This window comes from Sciurus carolinensis, chromosome 11 (assembly GCF_902686445.1).
Source record: "Sciurus carolinensis chromosome 11, mSciCar1.2, whole genome shotgun sequence".
Lineage (NCBI taxonomy): Eukaryota > Metazoa > Chordata > Mammalia > Rodentia > Sciuridae > Sciurus > Sciurus carolinensis.
In genome coordinates, this window is record NC_062223.1 from 95,262,035 (window position 1) to 95,284,530 (window position 22,496).

At 38.7% G+C, this 22,496-nt stretch overlaps 1 pseudogene; it reads right to left on the reverse strand.

Moving 5' to 3' along the window:
- Positions 1-21,072, reverse strand: part of LOC124959634 (cardiolipin synthase (CMP-forming)-like) — a 30,362-nt pseudogene extending 9,290 nt beyond the window's left edge.
- Between the last annotated feature and the right edge of the window lie 1,424 nt (positions 21,073-22,496).

A 22,496-nucleotide genomic window follows, 5' to 3' on the forward strand; every position in this document is an offset into this window, starting at 1 on the left:
TTATAAAATACCAAGCCTCAGATATTTTGTTATAGCAACAGAAAATGGACTAATAAAGAATGTCCCTGGTTTGGGATCAATTATTATGAGAATTGCTTGGTCTAGGAGTTCTGGAGCAATGAGAATAATAAAACAGAAATAACAAAGAAAAATATGAAACCCAAAGCCCCATAAAACAACCTCAGAGCTCCAAATTCTTAACTAAGAGTATTTATTATAATTTTTTCATCACTTGGTGTCCAGACAAAAACAGTGAATTTTTTTGTGGTCACTCAGTGCTGGTGAAGGGATTTTTTTTTCTTTCATGTATACCTTTTTCATAAGTATTTGCTTATAGATGGTCCTGACTGTGTGTGTGAGTTTATGTTCAATTTCTAGTCCTTAAAGTATACAAAATTTATCTCCAGTCCTCACAAGATGGTAAAACCCAAATCCCTCAGTTATGAGCTCCATCATCTTCCTGAGGGAAGCTCCAGGTTAGTTCTCACTCCTCAGTATCATAAGTCTTCTATGCTACTCTTATCCCTGAAATCTGTGTATTTCTTATGTTATCTTCTGAGTTGGACTGATCATTTAAAATAATATTTTTCCAGTTATCATTTCCAATATTTCCAGAGTTTGAGTGGAGGACTTTCAGTACTTCCTCCATATTGCCAGAACTGAAAGCACTAGCAAGTTCCTAATGCTCTGAACTTTAAGTCTCATCTTTAAAATAAGAATTATGATACCTATCTCATAGCCTTGCTCTTAGAGTTAAGCTGAAATTCTCACAGAAGTGCCTAGTCCAGAACTTGAGTTGTGGTAAGTAGTAAGTGGTCAAATAATATTCATTTTCTTATTTGCACTATAATGAGCTATGGTTACTTTATACCCTTATTAACTGAAGGAAGAATACAGGGTAGTAAATACCATGATCCATGGAGGCATTCACTGGGCAACATATTAATTGATATTGCTGCTAAGGGAAGTGATTTGGAAAGGTGCATTTTTAGTTCACTCTGAAAAGTAAAAAGTAAACACTTAATGAAGAATTATAGAAAGTCATTCTAGTTGGCAGAGGTTAGCAGTTAAGAATAAACCAGGGGCTATGTAAAAGTGAGCTTTTTTTTCTTTTTCTTTTTAAGAATTTCCTGGTTGATTTGATCCTTGAGCTCTCCCAGAAGGAGGTATTGCTGCATATTCTTTTTTAGCTTATCTCTTATGCCTTCCTTTATTCAAATTCTGCATTTGAGTGTGTGTGTGTGGGAGGGATGCACTTTCTAACTCTTTATTTTAAATGACATTGCAAAAATTATACCAACATTATTAGAATTCTAAATAAAATCAAGACTATATTCAAGCACAACCCCACAGTTCTAAAACATAATTTTAATTGTCCATGACCTTTGTTAATTCTTTTTCATTTCCATAAATTTTCCATCATTTTAAAATATAGTCTATATATAATACTCAACTATGCTTCTTTTTTTATTTTTATTTTTACAGACTGCATCTTGATTCACTGTACACAAATGGGGTACAACTTCTTGTTTCTGTGGTTGTGCACAATGTAGATTCATACCATTCGTGTAATCATACATGTACATAGGGTAATGATGTCTGTCTCATTCCACCATCTTTCATACCCCCACCCCTTCCCCCCTCTCATTTCCCTCTACATAATTTAAAGTTCCTCCATTCTTCTCTTACCCCCCACCTCCCCACCCCCATTATGTATCATCATCCACTTAGAAGAAAACATTCGGCTTTTGGGTTTTGGGGATTGGCTTATTTCACTTAGCATGATATTCTTTAATTCCATCCATTTACTTGCAAATGCCATAATTTTATTCTTCTTTATGACTGAATAATATTCTATTGTGTATATATACCACAGTTTCTTTATCCATTCATCTATTAAAGGGCAACTAGGTTGGTTCCACAATCTAGCTATTGTGAATTGAGCTGCTATTAACATTGATGTGGCTGCGTCACTATAGTATGCTGATTTTAAGTCTTTTGGGTATAAACCGAGGAGTGGGAAAACTGGGTCAAAATGTGAGTCCATTCCAAGTTTTCTGAGGAATGTCCACACTGCTTTCCAGAGTGGCTGCACCAGTTTGCAATCTCTACCAGCAATATACAAGTGTGCCTTTTCCCCCACGTCCATGCAAACACCTATTATTGCTTGTGTTCTTAATAATAGCCATTCTAATTGGAGTAAGATGAAATCTTAGAGTTGTTTTAATTTGCATTTCTCTAATTACTAGAAATGTTGAACACTTTTCATATCTCCCATGTTCTTGGATAGGAAGAATTAACATTGTCTAAATAACCATACTACCAAAGGTGCTATACAGATTCAATGCAATTCCAATTAAAATCCCAATGACATTCCTCATAGAAATAGAGAAAGCGATCATGAAATTCATCTGGAACAACAAGAGACCTTGAATAGCCAAAACAATCCTGAGTAGAAAAAGTGAAGCCGGAGGTATCACAATACCAGACCTTAAACTATACTACAGAGCAATAGTTCACAAAAACAGCATGGTATTGGCACCAAATAGGCAGAGAGACCAATGGTACAGAATAGAAGACACAGAGACAAACCTACATAGATACAGTCATCTCATACTAGACAAAGGAGCCAAAAACATACAATGGAGAAAAGATAACCTGTTCAACAAATGGTGTTGGCAAAACTGGAAATCCATATGTAGTAAAATGAAATTAAACCTGTCTCTCACTCTGCTCAAAATTCAACTCAAAATGGATCAAGGATTTAGGAATTAGACCAGAGATCCTGCACCAAACAGAGGAAAAAGTAGGCCTGAATCTTCATCATGTAAGCTTAGGACCAGACTTCCTTAACAAGACTCCCAAAGTGCAAGAAATCAAAGTAAAGATCAATAAATGGGATAGATTCAAACTAAAAGGCTTTTTCTCAGCCAAGGATACAATTAATAATGTGAAAAGAGAGCCTACAGAGTGGGAGAATATCTTTTCCACGCGCACTTCAGATAGAGCCCTTATCTCCAAAATTTATAAAGAACTTACAAAACTTTACCCTATGCTTCTTTATGTCAGGAATAGTTTTCATATTATATAAAAAAGAATATATGAGTGCTGGGGTTGTGGCTCAGTGGTACAGTGTTTGCCTAGAATATGTGAGGCACTGGGTTCAATTCTCAGCCCTGCATATAAATAAATAGGCTCTCTTTTCACATTATTAATTGTATCCTACTTTGGTGCCAATACCATGCCATTTTTGTTACTATTGCTCTGTAGTATAGTTTAAGGTCTGGCTGGCATTGTGATATCTCCTGCCTCACTTTTTCTACTCAGGATTGTTTTGGCTATTTGAGGTCTCTTGTTCTTCCAGATGAATTTCATGATTGCTTTCTCTATTTCTATGAGGAATGTCATTGGGATTTTAATTGAAATTGCATTGAATTTGTATAGCATTTTTGGTAGAATGGTCATTTTGACAATGTTAATTCTGCCTATCCAAGAACATGGGAGATCTTTCTATCTTCTAAGGTTTTCTTCAATATCTTTCTTTAGTGTTTTGTAGTTTTCATTGCAGAGTTCTTTCATCTCTTTCATTAGATTAATTCCCAAGTATTTTATTTTTTTGAGGCTATTGTGAATGGAGTGGTTTTCCTAATTTCTCTTTCAGAGGATTTGTCACTTATGAATAGAAATGCATTCGATTTACGTGTATTGATTTTTTATCCTGCTACTTTGCTGAATTCATTTATTAGTTCTAGAAGTTTTCTAGTGGAGTTTTTTGGATCTTCTAAATATAGGATAATGTCATCAGCAAATAGTGACAGCTTAAGTTCTTCTTTTCCTATTTGTATCCGTTTAATTTCTTTGGTCTGTCTAATTGCTCTGGCAAGTGTTTCAAGGACGATGTTGAATAGAAGTAGTGAAAGAGGGCATCCCTGTCTTGTTCCAGTTTTTAGAGGGAATGCTTTCAGTTTTTCTCCACTAAGAATGATGTTGGTTGTGGGCTTAGCATAGATAGCTTTTACAATGTTGAGGTATGTTCCTACTATTCCTATTTTTTTCTAGTGTTTTAAGCATGAAGGGGTGCTGTATTTTATCAAATGCTTTCTCAGCATCTATTGAAATAATCATATGATTCTTAACTTTAAGTCTATTATTGTGATGAATTACATTTATTGATTTCCAGATGTTGAACCAATCTTGCATCCCTGGGATAAACCCCACTTGATCATGGTGCACTATCTTTTTAATATATTTGTATGCGATTTGCCAGTATTTTGTTAAGAATTTTTGCATCTATGTTCATCAGGGATATTGGTCTGAATTTTTCTTTCCTTGATGAGTCTTTGTCTGGTTTTGGTGTCAGTGATACTAGCCTCATAGAATGAATTTGGAAGGGTTACCTCCTTTTCTATTTCGTGGAATACTTTGAGGAGTATTGGTATCAGTTCTTCTTTAAAGGTCTTGTAGAATTCGGCTGAGAATCCATCTGGTCCTGTACTTTTCTTGGTTGGTAGACTTTTGATGGCTTCTTCTATATTGATGCTTGAAATTGATCTGTTTAAATCGTGTATGTCTTCCTGATTCAGTTTAGGAGGATCATATGTCTCTTTGAATTTTTTTCAATGTCCACACATCATGTAATCAGCTCTATAATGAAGAAACAGAATTAGCCACAGCCCTGTAGAGTCCCTTGTGCTCATTTTTCGTCATTTCCCACCCCCGCCCACCCAGGGTAACTACCACCCTGTTCTCTAAAACTACAGATTTACTTTGCCTGTTCTTGAGAGATACGCAATGGAAACTTACATTCTGTTTCATTTCTGCCTGTTCATGCCCAACTTTAGGCTTGCTTTGTATGTGTTCTCAGTTCTGTATCATATGCCACTGTAGGACTACCACAATCTTTTTATTCTTTGTATGGTCAAAGAGTATTTGAATTGTCTTTGGTTCTACTGTGAACATTCTTGCATAAGACTCTGGGGGCACATGGGTATGCATTTCTGTAGGGTACATTCTGATTTTCTTCCCGATGCAAGAAATGGAGATTTGCTACCATTTAGTCTTCTCTCTTTGCTCTCAGGTTTGGCACTTGAGCGTTTGTTTTAGTAAACTAATGGCAGCAACATTCTTAATTATTTGTAGAAAGTGATTCTTTCATGATTTGTGTCTTTTTTATTTTTGTTTAATGTTTACTGACAGTTTTTTTTATGATACTTCATTAAATAGGACAGGCAATATTGAGTTAGTCCAATTTAGTATATTATAATGTAAATTTTAAAATTCTTTTTCCTTTAAATAATATAAAGACTATTCTACATAGGTATTATTTGTTTGGCCTGAAACATTTCAGCAGCATTACCTCAGGCTGTGAGGTAAACCCCAGCATCTCAGCCTTCTCGAAATGAATATAGATGAATAGAGTTTAACAGCTCTTGGTAATTCTAGTGACCTGGGTTTACCTGTAATTTAGAAAGCAGAGCCTTTTTATAAGTTAGATCCTTATCTGATGAAGAGTTCTGTCTATTTCAATGGGAAAGGCTGGCATTGGAGCCAGGAGTACTAAATACAGGAGTCTTTGTGAATTAAATCCTATTTAAAGCAGAAACCAATTAACTGAGCTCATTTGTATGGTTAGCAATTCAACAGACTCAAAACAAACCCTTGTTCAATGACAAGGGACCTGCCAGGACTGTGTCCAGCATTTGGGGGTGTGGTAAACTGGAGTGTGGGCCCTATTAAAGTGGGACCTAAGAGTCTCATGGGTAAAACTTGGACCCTGGGCACTTGACATGTGTGCCACCAGACTCCCAGCATTCTCTTTTCTCTCTCAATGTTTTTGAAACCAGAAATTTGGTACTGGTAATAGAAATTACAGTAGATTTCAGTCAATAATTAGGAACCTCTGCCTTATACCAGGCCCTGTGCAATGGGGCGGGAACAAAAAGATCAAAATAAGTTCCCGTACCCTCAGAGAGCCTGAAGTGTCAAAGGCTTCTCTTGGGGACAATGGTTCCAGGTCATCTCATGTAGTCCTTTCAATAGTGTGATGAGATACAGTAGGACAAGCTGAGCATCTCTTATCCAGAGTGCTGGGGGCAGAATTGTTTCAGATTTTAGAATACTTGCATATATGTAGTGAGATACCATAGGGATGAGAACCAAGTCTAAATATGAAATTTATTTATGGTTCTTGTACTCCTAATACATGCGGTTCTTATACTCCTAATACATGCGGTCTGAAGGTAATTTTATACAATATTTTTAGGTACTTACATTTTGACTATGACCCATCTGTGGAATTTTGGGTATTTCATGTCAGCAATCATGAGAGTTCCAGATTTTAGAGCATATTAGATTTCAGATTTTCAGATTGGGGATGAGCGACCTGTTTCCCAGTTTACAACTAAAGAAACACCACGTCACACTCTGTGCCATGGGCTGCAAGTTCACATAGTTCCTGGTATCAAGCTGGTAATAAAACTGCGATAAGTAGGCCGGGAGTAAGACCACAGGAATTGATGAGCTTGTGGAAGGTGTGAGCATGTATGCTTTACCTGAAGATCACTACAGATCAAAGTAAAAGCAGGCTTGTAGTACCAACAAAGTAAGACTGTAAATTGGATCAGGTGGCCAATTTCTAATGTTGCATCCAAATACTGAGAATGGGAAAGAACATTAAGATTCCCTGACCAGCGTAGCTCTCACTGTTCTCATGAGAAATGGGAATAAAAATATCAAAATCTTTTTAGATCAGTAATAATATTCTTACTCTAATAGATGGTAACACATGTTATAAAGTCAAAAAGATAAAAAACATATATCTTGTAAATTAAAATTCACTGATGCAATAGAACAGAACTTATAGAAATTCAAAATTGTATTAGAACTTTGTAGCATGGTAGAAACAACATTGCAATAGGAAAGGATTCATTATTCAATCAGCATTTTGAAGAAATTAGATATCAATGAGATATTAGGAAGAGAACTAGATTCTTGAATAGATTCTTGATGAGTTGAAGAATGAGCTGTTTAAAACAATCTGTCAAAAGGAAGTTTGAAGAAAATAGATTAACATAGTCAAATACTGCTTAAGACTGTCATAAGGCTGTTTAAACATCAGGATCTCTGTGTTGAGTGACTCCAGGGGTATCATTCATGTACAGTAATCTGTGGTAGCAGAGAATGCTGTAAAATATGTATTAAAAAAAAGGAATAGATTGTGAAATGTGGGTTTTTTTTTGTTTGTTTGTTTGCTTATGTTACTGGAGATCTAACCCAGGGCTTCACACATGATAGACAAGCATTCTACCACTGAACTATATCCCTAACCCTAATTGTGGAAATTTATATCTGAAAAATTGTTAAGACTGGGTAGAAATAATATAACATTACTACTTGCTTTCTACTTTGTAGTAAAAATGAATAGATGTTTTGTTCTCTGTGGAAAAATCATAGTATCTCATAATATGTTCATCTTTGCTAAAAATTAAAAACAGGTGAATGAATAAAAACAATTCAGAGGTAACATTATATATCCATTAAACAACAAAACCAATGACAAAATTCAATGATGACCAATCTTGTAGGACATGGATTCATGAGAAATTGTGTATTGACCCTGTTTTTTTGGAGAACAGTGGAACAGTCTCTCTCAAGGGTTGTAAAATTTATGTTTTGACCAAATAATTTCTGCATAAGGAGACACTTCTTTTTTAATTCAAGATGTTGTAATTTTTTTTAACAAAATCAATTATAAAAGTATAAAGAAAATTCTATAAACCTGCATATGTTTGTTAAAAATGACAGAAACTGTGGATGATGTAAAGTGAAGATCAGAATGTACAGTAATGTTCCTGCTGACTTCTATGGCAGAAACCCGTGTATGTGCATTCATAGATAATAGAATTTTGAGTAATATAAAGAGTTAATTCAGTTTATAGAGACTTGCTAGTGACCAGAAAGTCTGCTGGGTTCTTGGAAACAGAGAAAAAAAGTTGTAATCAAACATACACAGGTCAGTGCCCAAGAATTTTTCAGTGGTAAGTGCTAACAAAAGAAATTAATGGCTATAATGTAGGATATGATAATAGGCACTATTTAAGTAATATATCTATATACAGATATGAATCTATCTACATATCTTGAGAAGTTACCCTGATATTCTGTGTGTATGAAACTGTCATCATTCTGCTTTAGAGAACATTAAGGTAAGAGAGGTCAGGTCCTGTGCTCAAGGTCATGTGACTGTGATAAAGGTAGGTCTAGGTTCTGTGGGAGCTCCAAGGTGCAGCAACTCACCAAAGCTGGAAGGAATAGAGGTGTTTCCAGAGGAGGTCACACCTCATCTGAGTCTGGCAGAACAAGAAACAGATAGAGGGGCCAGGGACTTCCCAGTGAACATATGGGATGATTAAAAGCAAAGACATATGAAGCAGCATATTACTGTGAATGCAGGAAACCAGACTGTACTGCTGGAATATATAAAGTCTCAAAGAGAGAGTGGCAAATTTCAGACCAGAGCAGAAACACTTAATAGGGACTTACATACTAAGCTGAAAACATTGGACTTGTTGAAATTGACTTTCATGGTAGAAGGCAGAAGAATTGGCATTTATTGTTCAAGCCCACATGATAGATCCTGTTTGAGGTCCGCCACATGGATTATTTCAATAGATTTTCTTTTTCCTGTGAATTTTTCTCTATAACTAAGAACGTAGGGATCACAGGATATTTACTCAGGCAAGACTCTATGGACAACCTGTCCTATTTCATGGTGACACTATTCAAGAGATGCTACCAAAATTAATATTACTGTTTCCAATACTAAGGTGATGAGAATAACATCCTTGCATTATTTATATTAGATAAAAACTTTAGTAGTATATTGTTAACCTCAAAGTGACAGAGTCAAATTTTACTCTGATCCCATTTTAAAGGAAAAATAAACAAAAGACAAAAAGCAGTTTATTTTAAAGCTCTTCTAAGAGAAAAACAACTTCTAGGTCAAATCCTCAGATTAAGGAGCATTTATCCCAGGTCAGTGTCTCTGCCGAGCAGGACAGCAATCCTCAGTGGTGTTCATTATGCTATACAAATAAGGCAGGGATATTTAATAGGCACCATAGAATGATTTTTTTAAAATAAGGGATTCATTCATTTATTTAACAAACACTTATTGTATGCTGAACTCTGTTCCAGGTCTTTCCAGGAGCTGAGGTTTCCTCCTGAAGAAGGAAGTTCTTCACCGAGACAGTGTAGAGTTGTTAGGTAGGCAAAGGGAAGGGAATGCATTCCAGGCTGGGAGGACTCCAAACCTCTGCTGCAGGGCCTCTGAGCCCCACTGCGCAGGCTGACTTTGGAGATACACCAGGAGCTCTCTGCTTTGGAGGAGAAAGTTGGAAAGGGGTGTGTGAGTCAGGGAGGTTGGATAGGTGCTCAGGGGATGGAGCATGAAGGGCCTTTTATGCCACATCGTAGGGTGAGTTAAGTGGATCATGATGAGATTGCACAATAGAAAGATTACTCAGGGGACAGAGCAGAGCGGTGAGAGAGGGCACAGGAGGGGCTGTGAGACCCTTGAAGACACGAGGATCCACTCCATGTGTGCGATGACCGTCTCCATGAGGGCCTGTTGCAGGGAAGAGTGGTGAGGAAAGGCGCCGGAGCTGCACCTCCAGTGCCACAGTGAACATGGCAGGAAGCAAATGGAGAGGGCGTAAGATGAACTGGGATTCTGGCCTGGGCTCCTCGTAGTGGTACCTATCACTGGGACCGATGCAGGAGGAGCAGGTTTGGGAGTTGAAATATAAACCCAGATGACATCAGCCACAAAGTCACTTTGGATCACCACAGAGGAAGAGTTCCTGCTCCCAGTCCTTTCTGGTGGACCACTCAAGTCCACCTCAGCATAATTTGAAGTTGTCACAGGGCCCTCCACACTTCTGGGACCACTTTTTCTTTCTAAGGAGCAAAAATGGAGTCCATTTTCTTTTCTTTTTCGTTATACAACTTATAGAAGACTATACAACTCATTGTTCAAGTAATATAATCTTTCTTTTCTAGGTTTACTAGATCAGTAGTTCTCAAACCTTTGCATTCAAAACCTCTCTATACTCTGAAAAAGAGCTTTAGTTTATGTAAATTATATCTATTGATATTGTTACGAAGTGTGTGAGAATTACAAACCACCACGCGTGTTGAACCAAATTGAAAGGGAAAACAAGGTCCCTTAATGAGCATGCCAGGCAAGCTGCTGGGAGCAGCCTGACGCCTCAAACAACTCCCAGCACCTGAATTTTGGAAGTACAGAGTTTATAAAGGCAAAACCCACAAAAACCACAAGGACAATTGAGGCGCATGGAGGTCAGAAAGACCCTGTTGAGACAGCTAGTTTGATTACATGTGAGAATTGTTTTGATTGTATATTTCAGAGTCTTTTTTTTATATATCAGGGCGATAGTCAGGGACGCAGGAAGGTCCTTACCGTACTGTCAACATAGATACAGCTGCCAGGAGACTGAAAAGAAAACATTTTAAGCAACCATTCAATGGGGTCAGGTCAGAGCAAAATGGTGTTACTTTGGTTCTTTTCCATTTCAATATTTACCACATTAGAAATTAAAGCTGAGAAATTTAAAAAACAATTCACTTAAAAATAATGCAAACATTAAACCATTAAATATTGACCTCAATAGCATATACTTTTTAAATAAAACATTCCCCCACCCAAATATTTAAGTGCATAGTTATACAGTTACATTGATATGTTCAATGAGAGGATTAGTTGTAACTGCTTCTGCCTTTAATCCCTGGTGACATCACACATCACTTACCTCTGGAGAACTTCAGGTGATCCCTGGTGAGAGAATGAGAGTGAAAAGCAAATAATAGCTTTGTATCAGTATGAACATAATTTTAATGTCATAGATCCCTGGAATGATCTTGGGGACCCCCGAGGTCCTCAGGCCGAAGTTGGAGAGCCATTGAACTAGTTCCATTAGAACAGTGACACAGTCACAGTGTTACAGAATTTGGATGAGGTGCTGGGCAGGCTCAAGTGAGTCCTCTGCATCCATCCACCTGGCTTCTCACTGACTGCAGCTGGGCCTTGGAGCAGCTCTGTGGTGTCACACAGGTCATGCAGCTCTCTGGGCCTCAGTCACGCCACCTCCGCCACCTGTGAAATGAAGTGGCAAGACTAGAACATGGCCAAGCGCTCTTCCTCCTCTCACATTCTGTGTTTATGTGTCTGTCTATGTTAGTTCTCTGTATGTACTTTAAAAATAATGTATGAATAAACAAATGAGTAAATATTTGCATTGACTGGAAAACTCTTCTGGAATTCAGGGGTCACTAATACAAATACCTGTAGGCCAGGTGTACCAAACAGGTGAAGCAAAACTGTGAGGAGAGATATTGGCCTATGGACCGGAGGAATCATATCCTTCTTGAAGAAATCAAATTCGGATTTTTATTAGACATTATTTTAGACCAATGGAGAAGGCTGGAGTTGGCCCGTGTGCTGTGGATTAGGACTTCTGAATTAGATGGTTGTCTGGGTTCCTTCTGACTCGAAGCAGAGTCTTACTTGTACTGCTTCCTGGAATGCCAGGTGCCTCAAACTTCCTCTGTCCTCCCTCTCAGTCTAAACCTAGTTATGGGAAAAGACCTAATAAACTCATCCATTGAAGGCAACCGCAACCAGTGAGAATACTTATATTTTTACAGGGTAAGACTTAAGTCAAAGTGAGGATGCTCTGATTGTGGAACTCAGGCATCAGTGATCAGGCCAGACAGGCAGCTCTGGCTGTGATCCAGAATCCATACCACATGTGTCTACCTGCCCAAACCTGGGAGACAGGAGCTGAAGCCATACCTACAAAGCCCTCTCTACAGAACTGCTGGGTGCTTTGATCATATGGAGTGCTTCTCTTGGGAATCCATGTGCCTGGGAGGTATCTGCTAAAACAGCTCCCACCTGGAACTAGGGACCTCCCTTCCTAACAGAAATTCACACCTTATAGCCACCCACACCTAGAAGTTGGCTATAGGTAACCAGCATCTCTGATGCCACCCAACAGGTTTCCCAAAGAATTCCTCTACTCAGGTGCCATTTTTTAGAAGTGCTGAGAAAAGTAGCCTGTTATGTTCCCAGAAAACGGGTAGAGGAGGAGTCTGTAAGCCCCTTCCTGAAAGTCCTGGCCAGCCCCTCTGCATTCCACAGGCCTAGGTCAGGAGGTGTACTAAGAGCAACACTGTGAAGCCATCACTGGAAGAGCATGGCCAGGTGGGAGAAGGGAGAGCTCTTCCATCTCCTAAGAAGAGGAATCTAAATCTAGGTAGTGTTGACACCTTCATAGAGACATTTCTCTGAATTCTGGGACCTAAGACAACAGAGAACTCTCTCTAACTCTCAAATACTTCTTCTCTGTTCACTAATGATAAAGGGATTGAGATTTCTCCACTCTTATGAATTAGTGAGATTACAAGCAAGATCATTATACAACAAACTCTGAGGATCCAGGAGGATCCATCTATTTTAAAAGGGTATTACATTCACACATACACACACACACACACACACACACACACACACACACACACACAAATTTTAAGTCCAACAAAAAATTCCAAGCGTTCTTTCACAATGAAATCCAGGTAGTTGCCAGACTATTGCCTTTTTTTGTTTCTGAACTGTGAAAACATAGGGAACTTCAAGAGCTCTTGGTGACAGGGTTTAGGAGAAGGTATGACCACATGCCATGCACATGTGTTACAACACAGCTGGTTGTGAGATTTGAGCTGAGAGGCTAGCAGGGCATGTTAGGATGTGCAGGAGATTGTGAAGAATAACCCTTCAGTCTTGGAAAGAGACTTCGGATCTTTCTAGTTCTTTATTGTGTTTTCTTTTTTATAAGAAGCATACAGTATAGTCCAAATGGGTCCAGAAGTGTCACCCATGAAATGCCATGGAAAACCTAGGTCTAGACCATAGGGACCAGGTTGGGCCTGTCACCCCTGCCCTTTCATCTTCTTCAACAACAACTCCAAGACCTGGACTTGTGAGGAGAGCTGGATGGCTAGATGCCTTAACCCAGTCTTGCCACCAGGTCCAGACAATGAAGTCTCTGTGCTGAACTGTAGCCATTGGTAGATCTCTTCCTATGACTGCCTTCCTCAAAGGTTCTCTTCTGGTGTCTGGAGTTGTCTGAGTCTGGAAAGGCCAAGTGGGCATGTTACTCTCGCCCAGACAGGACGTGGCATTGGCCTTGGTCTCCTCATTTTTTCCTTTGCAACACTCTAATCCTTTAGCTTGTGCAGGGGCTCTGCAGCTGTATTATGGGTTTGTCTCAGGGTCTTCTAGCCAGCTGCAGTTTCCATAGGGTGGTTTTGCAAGTGGATTGTTCTGATTAGTAGGCATGATGTTCCTTTTATGGGGTTGTGCATGATTGGATTACCAGAGTGGTACCGATACTCAGATTATTTGTGTAAGGCTCCCTCTGGGTTTAAGTAGATCAGAGGGGGCCTTAAACTTACCAGGATCCACTTATCAGAGATCACTGGGGGCTGGGTACAGTCTTTCTATCTCAGCCACTTGGGAGACTGAAGCAGGAGGATTGCAAGTTTGAGGCCAGCCTGGGCAATTTGGAGAGACCCCGCCTCAAAATAAAAACTAAAAAGGGCTGGGGGTGTAGCTCAGTAGTAGAGCATCCCTGGGTTCAATCTCTAGCACCACAAGACAAAAATAAAACAAGAACAAAACAACAGCAGCACCCTTCCTATGTATGCTGTGTTTGTTCATGTGGAAGGAGGGAAGATGAAGAGTTTGAGGTGGGAGTGAAAGGGGGCCAGTGTCTTCTGCTTTTCTCTTCACTGTACACGTAATTGAATATATTTGCTCTAAGTCTGTCCCTAGCACTTTCTTTCTCCTCTCCCCTCCTCCCTCTCCTGCTCCCTTCCTCTACTTCAAGGATCTTTCTGCAATTTACTAAAGGTTTTTTTTTCTTAATACAGTGTTTTGTGGATATACTTGATGTTGAGAATTACTGTGTTGTATTCATTTATGTATGTAGTGTTATGGGATCTGGTTCTCAACACATAGTGAGACCACCAGAGACTAAAGTAGGAAAAAAAGAAAACACATTGACACCTCAGGACCACTACTCCAAGTAAGGGAAGCAATAGTGGGGAGTGACTTCAGCAAGCTAGTTTTTTTTTTTTTTTTGTGGTACTGGGGATCGAACTCAGGGCCTTGTGCTTGCGAGCAAGCACTCTACCAGCTGAGCTATCTCCCCAGCCCCAGCAAGCTAGTTTTTAAAGTGAAAACAAAACAAAACAAAAATCCTGACATGCTTACAATAGGGGGCTTTTTTCTTTCTTTCTTTTTTTTTTTTCAAAGGAATGTAAGCAGCCAGCTCCAGGTTATCTCTTTTGGGCTGCACCTGGTGGGTTAGCAGGGTGAGCTACGTGGGGGGAGCCAGACTACCCATATCTGAAGCTGGCAGCTTCTGGGGCCTCCGAAGGGATGGGCTACTTCACAGAAATGGTCACAATGTCCTTAACTCATGGCCACATTATTTTATCTCTGGTATTGTCCTTGTATTTACCACAGTCCGCATAGATTTTATTCACACTCATTTTAGTTTGGTCAATCTTGACTAGATATATTTGTTTTATATCAGAGAGTCTCTACCTTTTTCTTTTTATAAGGGAGTCTCTACTCTTCCACAATAGAAAAGTTTGGTTGGATTCATTCCACTGTTCTTCCCTTATCCCATTCCTCTTTCCTCCCCCTTCTCCCCCTTTGTCTACTCTACTGATGTTTCCTCTATTTTGATGAAATTCCCTCCCCACTCTTCCCCCTTTTGTCCCGTTTCCTTCCTTCCTTCCTTCCTTCCTTCCTTCCTTCCTTCCTTCCTTCCTTCCTTCCTTCCTTCCTTCCTTCCTCCCTTCCTTCTTTTCTTCCCCCCTCCCTCCCTCCCTTCCTTCCTTCCTTCCTTCCCCCACCCCCTTATTTTGGACTAACTTCTGTATATCAGAGAAAACATTTTACCTTTGACTTTCAGAGACTGTCTTATTTCACTTAGCATGATACTCTCCAGTTCCATACATTTACCAGCAAATGCCATAATTTCATTCTCTTTTATGATTGAGTAATACTCCATTTCTTTATTGATCCAACTATTGAAGGGCACCTAGGTTGATTCCATAGCTCGACTACTGTGAATTGCACGGCTATAAACAATGATGTTGCTGCATCCCTGTAGTATGCTGATTTAAAATCTTTTGAATATATACCAAGGAGTGGGATAGCTGGGTCATATGGTGGTTCCATTCCTAGTTTTTTTTTTTTTCCACTCCATATTGCTTTCCAGAGTGGTTGCACTAATTTGCAGTCCCACCAACAATGTATGAGTGTACCTTTTCTCTATATTCTTACCAATATTTATTATTATTTGTATTCTTGATAATTGCCATTCTGATTAGAGTGAGATAAAATCTCAATATAGTTTTGATTTGCATTTCTCTTATTGCTAGAGATGTTAAACATTTTTTTTTCAAGTATTTTCTGGCCATTGTATTTCTTCTTTTGAGAAGTTACTTTCTAGTTCTTTCACCCTTTTGTTGATTGGGTTATTTGTTTTTTAGGTGTTACACATTTTTTGAGTTCTTTGTATATTGTGGATATTAATGCCCTGTGAATCATGTGGCAAAGATTTTTTTCTATTCTGAAGGCTCTTCAGGCTCATACTCTTGTTTCCTTTGCTGTGCAGAAACTTTTTAAATTTGATGCCATCCCACCTATTGATTTTTTATTTTATTTGTTGTGCTTTAGTAGTCTTCTTAAGGAAGTAGATTTCTGTGCTGATATGCTGGAGTATTGGGTCTACATTTTTTCTAGCAGTTGCAGAGTTTTTGGTCTAATTCCTAGGTCTTTGATCCTCTTTGAGTTGAGTTTTGTGCAGGGTGAGAGATAGGGGTCAAATTTCATTCTTCTACATATGGATTTCTAGTTTCACCAGCAACGTTTGTTCAAAAGGCTGTCTTTTCTCCAACATATGTTTTTGGCACCTTTGTCTAACATCAGAAAGCTGTATTTATATGGTTTTGTCTTTGTGTCTTCTATGCTATTTCACTGGTCTGCGTGTCTGTTTTGGTGTCAGTATCATGCTAATTTTGTCACTATAGCTCTGTAGTATAATTTGAGGTTCAGTATTATGAAGTCTCCAGCATCTTTTTTTTTTTGGTTCAGGATTGCTTTGACTACTGGGTCTCTTATTTTTCCAAATATCTTTAAGAACTGCTTTTTCTAGTTCTGTGAAGAATGTCATTGGTATTTTGATGGGTATTGCATTGACTCTTTTGGTAGTGTGGTCATTTTGAAAATATTAATTCTGTCTATCCAAAAACATGGGTGGTTTTTCTATTTTCTAAGATCTTCTTCAATTTCTTCCTTTAGTGTTCTATAGTTTTCATTGCAGAGGCACTTCACCTCTTTTATTATGTTGATTCCCAAGTATTTTTTTGAGGTTATTATGAGTGGGATAGTTTTCTTAATTTCTTTTTCAGCAGATTTATTATTGGAGTATAGGAACTTGATTGATTTTTGTATGTTGATATTATATCCTACTACTTTGCTGAATTTATTTATCTACTCTTCTGTAGAATTTTTTGGGTCTTCTAAATGTAGGATTGTGTCATCAGCAAACAGATAATTTGAGCTCTTCTTTTCCTCTTTATATCCCTTTAATTTCCTTCTCTTGCCTGATTGCTCTGGCTAGAGTTTCAAGGATGATACTGCATAGGAGTGGTAAAGGTGAGTATCTTTGTCTTATTCCTGTTTTTAGAGGAGATGTTTGTCAGTTTTTGTCTGTTCAGTATAATGTTGACCTTGAGTCTGTCATACATAACCTTTACAATGTTGAGATAAGTTCCTCTATCTCTAGTTTTTCAAGTATTTTAAGCATGAATGGATACTGTGCTTTGTCAAATGCTTTTTCTGCATCTATTGAGATTATCATGTGATTTGTTTGTCTTTATGTCTATTTATGTGACAAATTACATTTACTGATTTCTGTTTGTTGAACCAACCTTGCATCCCTGGGATGAAACCCACTTGAACATGGTGCACTATTTTTTAATGCATTTTTGTATGTGCTTTACAATATTTTATTAAGAATTTTCACATTTATGTTCATTAAGGATATTGGCCTGAAGTTTTCCTTCCTTGATATGTCTTTGTCTGGTTTTGGTATTGAGGTGATACTGACTTCAAGAATGAATTTGGGAGAGTTCTTTTCTTTTTTATGGAATAAGTTGAGTAAGATTGGTATTAGTTCTTCTTTTAAGGTCTGGTAGAGCTCAGTTCAGTTTTCTATATTCTCTTGGTTCAATTTGGGTAGGTCATATGTCTCTAGGAATTTCTTCAAAATTTTCTAGCTTATTGGAGCATAAATTTTCAAAATAGTTTCTAATGATCCTTTGGATTTCAATAGTGCCTGTGATATTTCCCTTTTCATCTCTAATTTTGTTAATTTGAGAGTTCTCTTTCTTTTGGTTAGTTTGGCTCAGAATTTATTAATCTTGTGTATACTTTCAAAAAACCAACATTTTTTTTTTTTTTGATCTTTTGTATTTCAAATTCTCAGTTTCATTGATTTTGGCTCTGAGTTTAATTATTTACTGTCTTCCACTTATTTTGTTGTTGGTTTGTTCTTCTTTATCTAGGGCCTTGAGGTGTAATGTTAGGTTATTTGTTATATTTATATTTTCTGGATATATGAACTCAATACTATATAGCCTGTCTTCTTAGAACTGTCTTGAAGGCTGGGTTTCTTGGGTCTTGGATACCAGAGTTTGCCCTAGGTATGATATGAGACATCATCAGGCACTTCCCTAGTGAGGATCAAACCAGTGCTGAAAGTGGATGTTCCCACTGGGCAGGGATGTGGCCCATTAACTGTCTCTCAGAACTGTCTTTCCTTTCTTTCTTTCTTTCTTTCTTTCTTTCTTTCTTTCTTTCTTTCTTTCTCTCTTTCTCTCTTTCTTTCTCTCTCTCTCTCTCTCTCTGATGATGGCAGTGGGTAGGGATTTTAGGGCTAAGACTTCTATATGCTTTATTCAACCTTATAAAACATAAATGTGCTTTAGAACACTTTAGGCCACTTCCCCAAGCTCCTTGACACTCCCTGGGCAAGGTCCTACAACATTCACACTAGGTTTAACTTGAACTTGAACTTAACTGAATGCATCACAACATTTAATTAACATTTAAAATTTGTTTATTGTTTACTATATGTTTCATTCACTAGAAGGAAGGACTCTCTGAGGACAGGGCTGTCTGTCTCATTCCCAGTTGAACAGTCTGGTGTTTGGTACAAGGTGGACTCTCAGTTGAATGAGTTCAGCACAGAACTTTTATTTGGTGGAATGTCTGCTTAGGTGCTATCTTTACTCTGTTACTTTAAGATTCTTAAGTCTTGTTTAGTTTGAGAAAACCTCTTGAATATTGCTAACATTTCTTTCCTTGAAAGGGTCTCCCGATCTGGCATTGGCTTTCAGTCCAACCCAGTTCCCCTAATGTCTATTGAGTGTGATGATCTGGAGTGTAGGCTTTGGGGTCAGATGGAAGATCTGAATTCTGGGCTCAGCCATTTTCAAGGCATGTGACCTTGGGCAAGTTGTTGACCTTCTCAAAACTGGTGTATAATAAATATCTCCCTTGCAGGGTATTATGGCTGCAAGGGGTAAAGGAGTTGACATATGTAAAATAGTTATACACTACCTGACACACGCTAAATGCCACAGTTGTTAATTTCTTCAGGGTCTACTGCATACTTGGTTTCATGCTAACCACTGAAGATACAGAGATGAACAACATGCCATTTATTTACTTATTTATTTATTTATTTATTTATTTATTTATTTATTTATTTTTGCGGTACTGGGGATGGAACTCAGGGCCTTGTGCTTGCGAGGCAAGCACTCTACCAGCTGAGTTATCTCCCCAGCCCATAACATGCCTTTTAAATCTCCTGATCAAGATAAGAAGTGGCCCAAGCAACAGCCCTGGGCATGAGGATAAAGTATGGTTGGTTCTCAGACCTCAGCTTGGAGTTGAGGCATGAATGAAAGATAGCATTGTGGGACCAGGGGTGAGGCCAAACCCCCAAGCAGTCAAAAAAAGGTTGAGTAAAGATAAAACTCTTGGCAAGAGCAAGAATACAGAGACTGGGGACCTGGGGCTAAGAGAGGGCCACTGAAGCAGCCCCAGAGTTCCAGATTCTTTTAGTAAAACTGTGAGACCTCAGGTGAGGTAGGAAGCAGGTATGACGGGCTGGTGAGACACTGTTTTCAAGGATTTTACCATTTGTAAGGGAGAGTAACATGTAAGTCATCAATAATATAAACAGGATGAGCCCGTGCCAAGTACAGGGGAAGGAGTAATTAACTGCTGGGGATACAGGAGGGAGGGTGTGGTGGGTGTGGCATTAACCAAGGAGAGAAAGAGCCTAGGAGGTTTTGGGAGGATGAAAAGGAATTTGGTGGAGGTGGAGGGTGGGGTGAGTGGAGGGGTGGGACATAAAGTGGAGGGGTGGGACACAAAATCGAGGAATGAAACAGACGGGTTTTGTGATGATGAGGGTTTATCTGAATGGTTGTGGTGGGGCAGTGCGCTGGGCTTAAGGAGCATTTGGGCTCCTCCTTCAATGGACTATGCTTAAACAGCCTGAGCCATATTTCTTTATAGAGAGTGAGTCCCACTGAGTGGTTTGAAGCAGGCAACCATAGTCCCTGGTGCCTAGGCCCACTGAGTGGCCTGTTGGAATGCTGACTTTGGAGATGCACAGAACTTCTTTATCAGTTTTGGGGCACTGAGAAAAATCAACCAAACTTTCCAAATCTCAGCTTCTTCATCCATAAAATAGGGAGCAACAGGGTGTTGTAATAAATAAATGAGATAACACCTGTGTGAAAGTCATCAGAATCAGAATGGAGTCACTTTTGTTACCGCCCCTCTCCCCAAATAAATAAAGCCAGGAGACTAAGAAGGGAAGGCCCTCATGCATTTTTATTTATCTGATAACAAGAGCTATCACAAGAAGCTCTGCCAGAACCATAACTTAGCAAAAGGCTGTCATGACCTTACACAGAGAATACTTCTACATAGACAATTATCTTGGATTGGTGCCACCCTTAAGATTAAGTCTTATAGACAAGAATATCATTTCAAAGATTTATATAATCCTCATTTTTGTCTTCAAGAGTGTATCCTTAGTAGTAGAGCCCATGTTCAGCCTAGATTTTGTCCCGAGAACATATCCCAGAAAAAGACAAAAAGTGTCCCTTGCCTCAATCTTAAACTCATACAGGATATGCTTATGAACTGTCATAGCATGCATATCCCAAATTTGCAAATCCTTGGCTATTTCCAATTACATCCATTTTGATCAGAAAGCCTCTCTCTGTATGTGTTATTTAGGTTGACACATATAAAGGAAGGACTTGGTATAGAAACTGCTACCAAACATGCAGTCACTGCATATCTGTAAGCATCTAGTATTCATGTGTTCATTCATTCAGTCACTCACACATGCATTATTTTACCAGCGTGTATATGTCAAACACTAGGACACTGGGAAGAACAAGACCCAGTCCCTGCCATAAGAGGCCTGTGTGTGTGGGAGGGAAGTCAAATAAACAGGTGGTGACTGTGTTCCATGATAAACACATGTGAAGGCATGCACAGCACTGATGGGAGAGCAGATAAAGGACACCCCCATTGCCATGATGATAATGATGGCTGGAAGGTGGACTAACCATCAAGGAGATGCCCCCTGACCCCAGGAGCCAGTCAGGATGAGCCTTGAGAGTGAACTAAGTCACCCACACGTACTCTGAAGGCCATGAGGAGCCACTGAAGAACCTCAAGCACAGAGTTACCTGGTTCTCTCTGCATTCAGGAAGGTCACTCTGGCTCCAGGGAGAGCAGTTAGGGAGCTGCAGGTGTTTGGGTGAGAAGTAACGAGGTACCATCAAGAACTGGGGTCCTTCATAATGAGGTTTGAAAACCATGATCTATTGGAGAAAGGAAGTGAGAGGGTTGGGCTAATGGAATTTTATAGTTAGAATTTGGGATGTCAAGAGTCTTTTAAGGAATATTTAATGCATGTCTCAAAAAATGCAAAGTCTCAAGATGAGTCAATCAATTTTGCCACTCATATTTTCAATTGTTCTTTAAAATGAAAAAGAGGCTAAGGTTACCCAGAATATTATTTATCTGATTTGGCTTCTTCCATTGAAAGCTTTACTTAAATGACCTGCATTACATTTTACAGAAATATAATTTTATCCAGGTTTATCTTTCTTTTCTATTAATGCATAATATCATATTACCATAGCTCAAACTGGGTAAGCATATTTAGCAAATTATGGAGTGTCTGTGTAGGACTGGACACCTCAAAGAGTAGGTCCTCCATATATGTTGAGTTTCTCTGCTTTATTTCTGTCCAGATGATATGGAAGTTTTCAGTGGAATTGAAATTATTCGATAACATCATTATTCACAGTTTTCCTAATCCACTTCTAGACATTCCCAAACATATCTTGCATTGTCAATCACGTCGTGTTTTCAGATGAATGCTATTGGAACACTGCATTCTCTGAGATCTCTCTTTGCTTTGCTCTTGGAGAATTCAGGTGATCTTTGAGTAGCACCTCTAATGTCTAGACAAGGGAAGACACTAAGAGGGTTTTCCAGAGATCCCATTTTATTGTTTATAATAAACACTTTCCCTGACTCTTTTGCCCTTCAGTAACTAATTTCTCTTCTAAAAATGGGTTTAAATGCATTGATTTCATCTCCTGATTTTTTTCTACTTGTTGTATGTTCCTGCAGATCAAGTTTTGAGTCAGAAGTTAGGTTATCCCTCTCCAATAGTGTCATGATATGCCTTCAGTATCCTGAGTAGGAAATTTAACTCTTGTCTTTTTGATCTGTACAATTTATGCTTCTTGTTTCTCCTATCAAAAAGAATTTGGGTGGAATATATCCTCATGAAATTTTTGATAGGCCCAAAATAGCCTGTTCTCCTGGATTGTAAATCGAAAGTTATTTGGTTTGAGATGTTTCCAGATTCCAAGTGCCCCTAATTTTCTACTGCTTTGGAGGCCACACTTAAAGATCACTATGTGAATTCCCTATAGTGGCTGTTAATGTGCAAAACTCACGTAAAGTTTCCAAACTCAAAGACTGAAAATAGATTTGAGTTAAAGGAAAATGTGCTATGGCAACTATTCTACCAGGTCCTTGACAGAAAAACAAATCAATAAAGCAAAGGCATTACAAGCCTGGCAATGAAATAGAGTATTGAGAGTATACTTTATTTAGAGATATTACTTTAAATCTGTGCTATGGAACATCTATAGGTTATCTACAGTTTAAAGAAAATGAACTCCCTTGCCTGAAACTGGTTGAAGGCATGGTGGATGGGACTTTG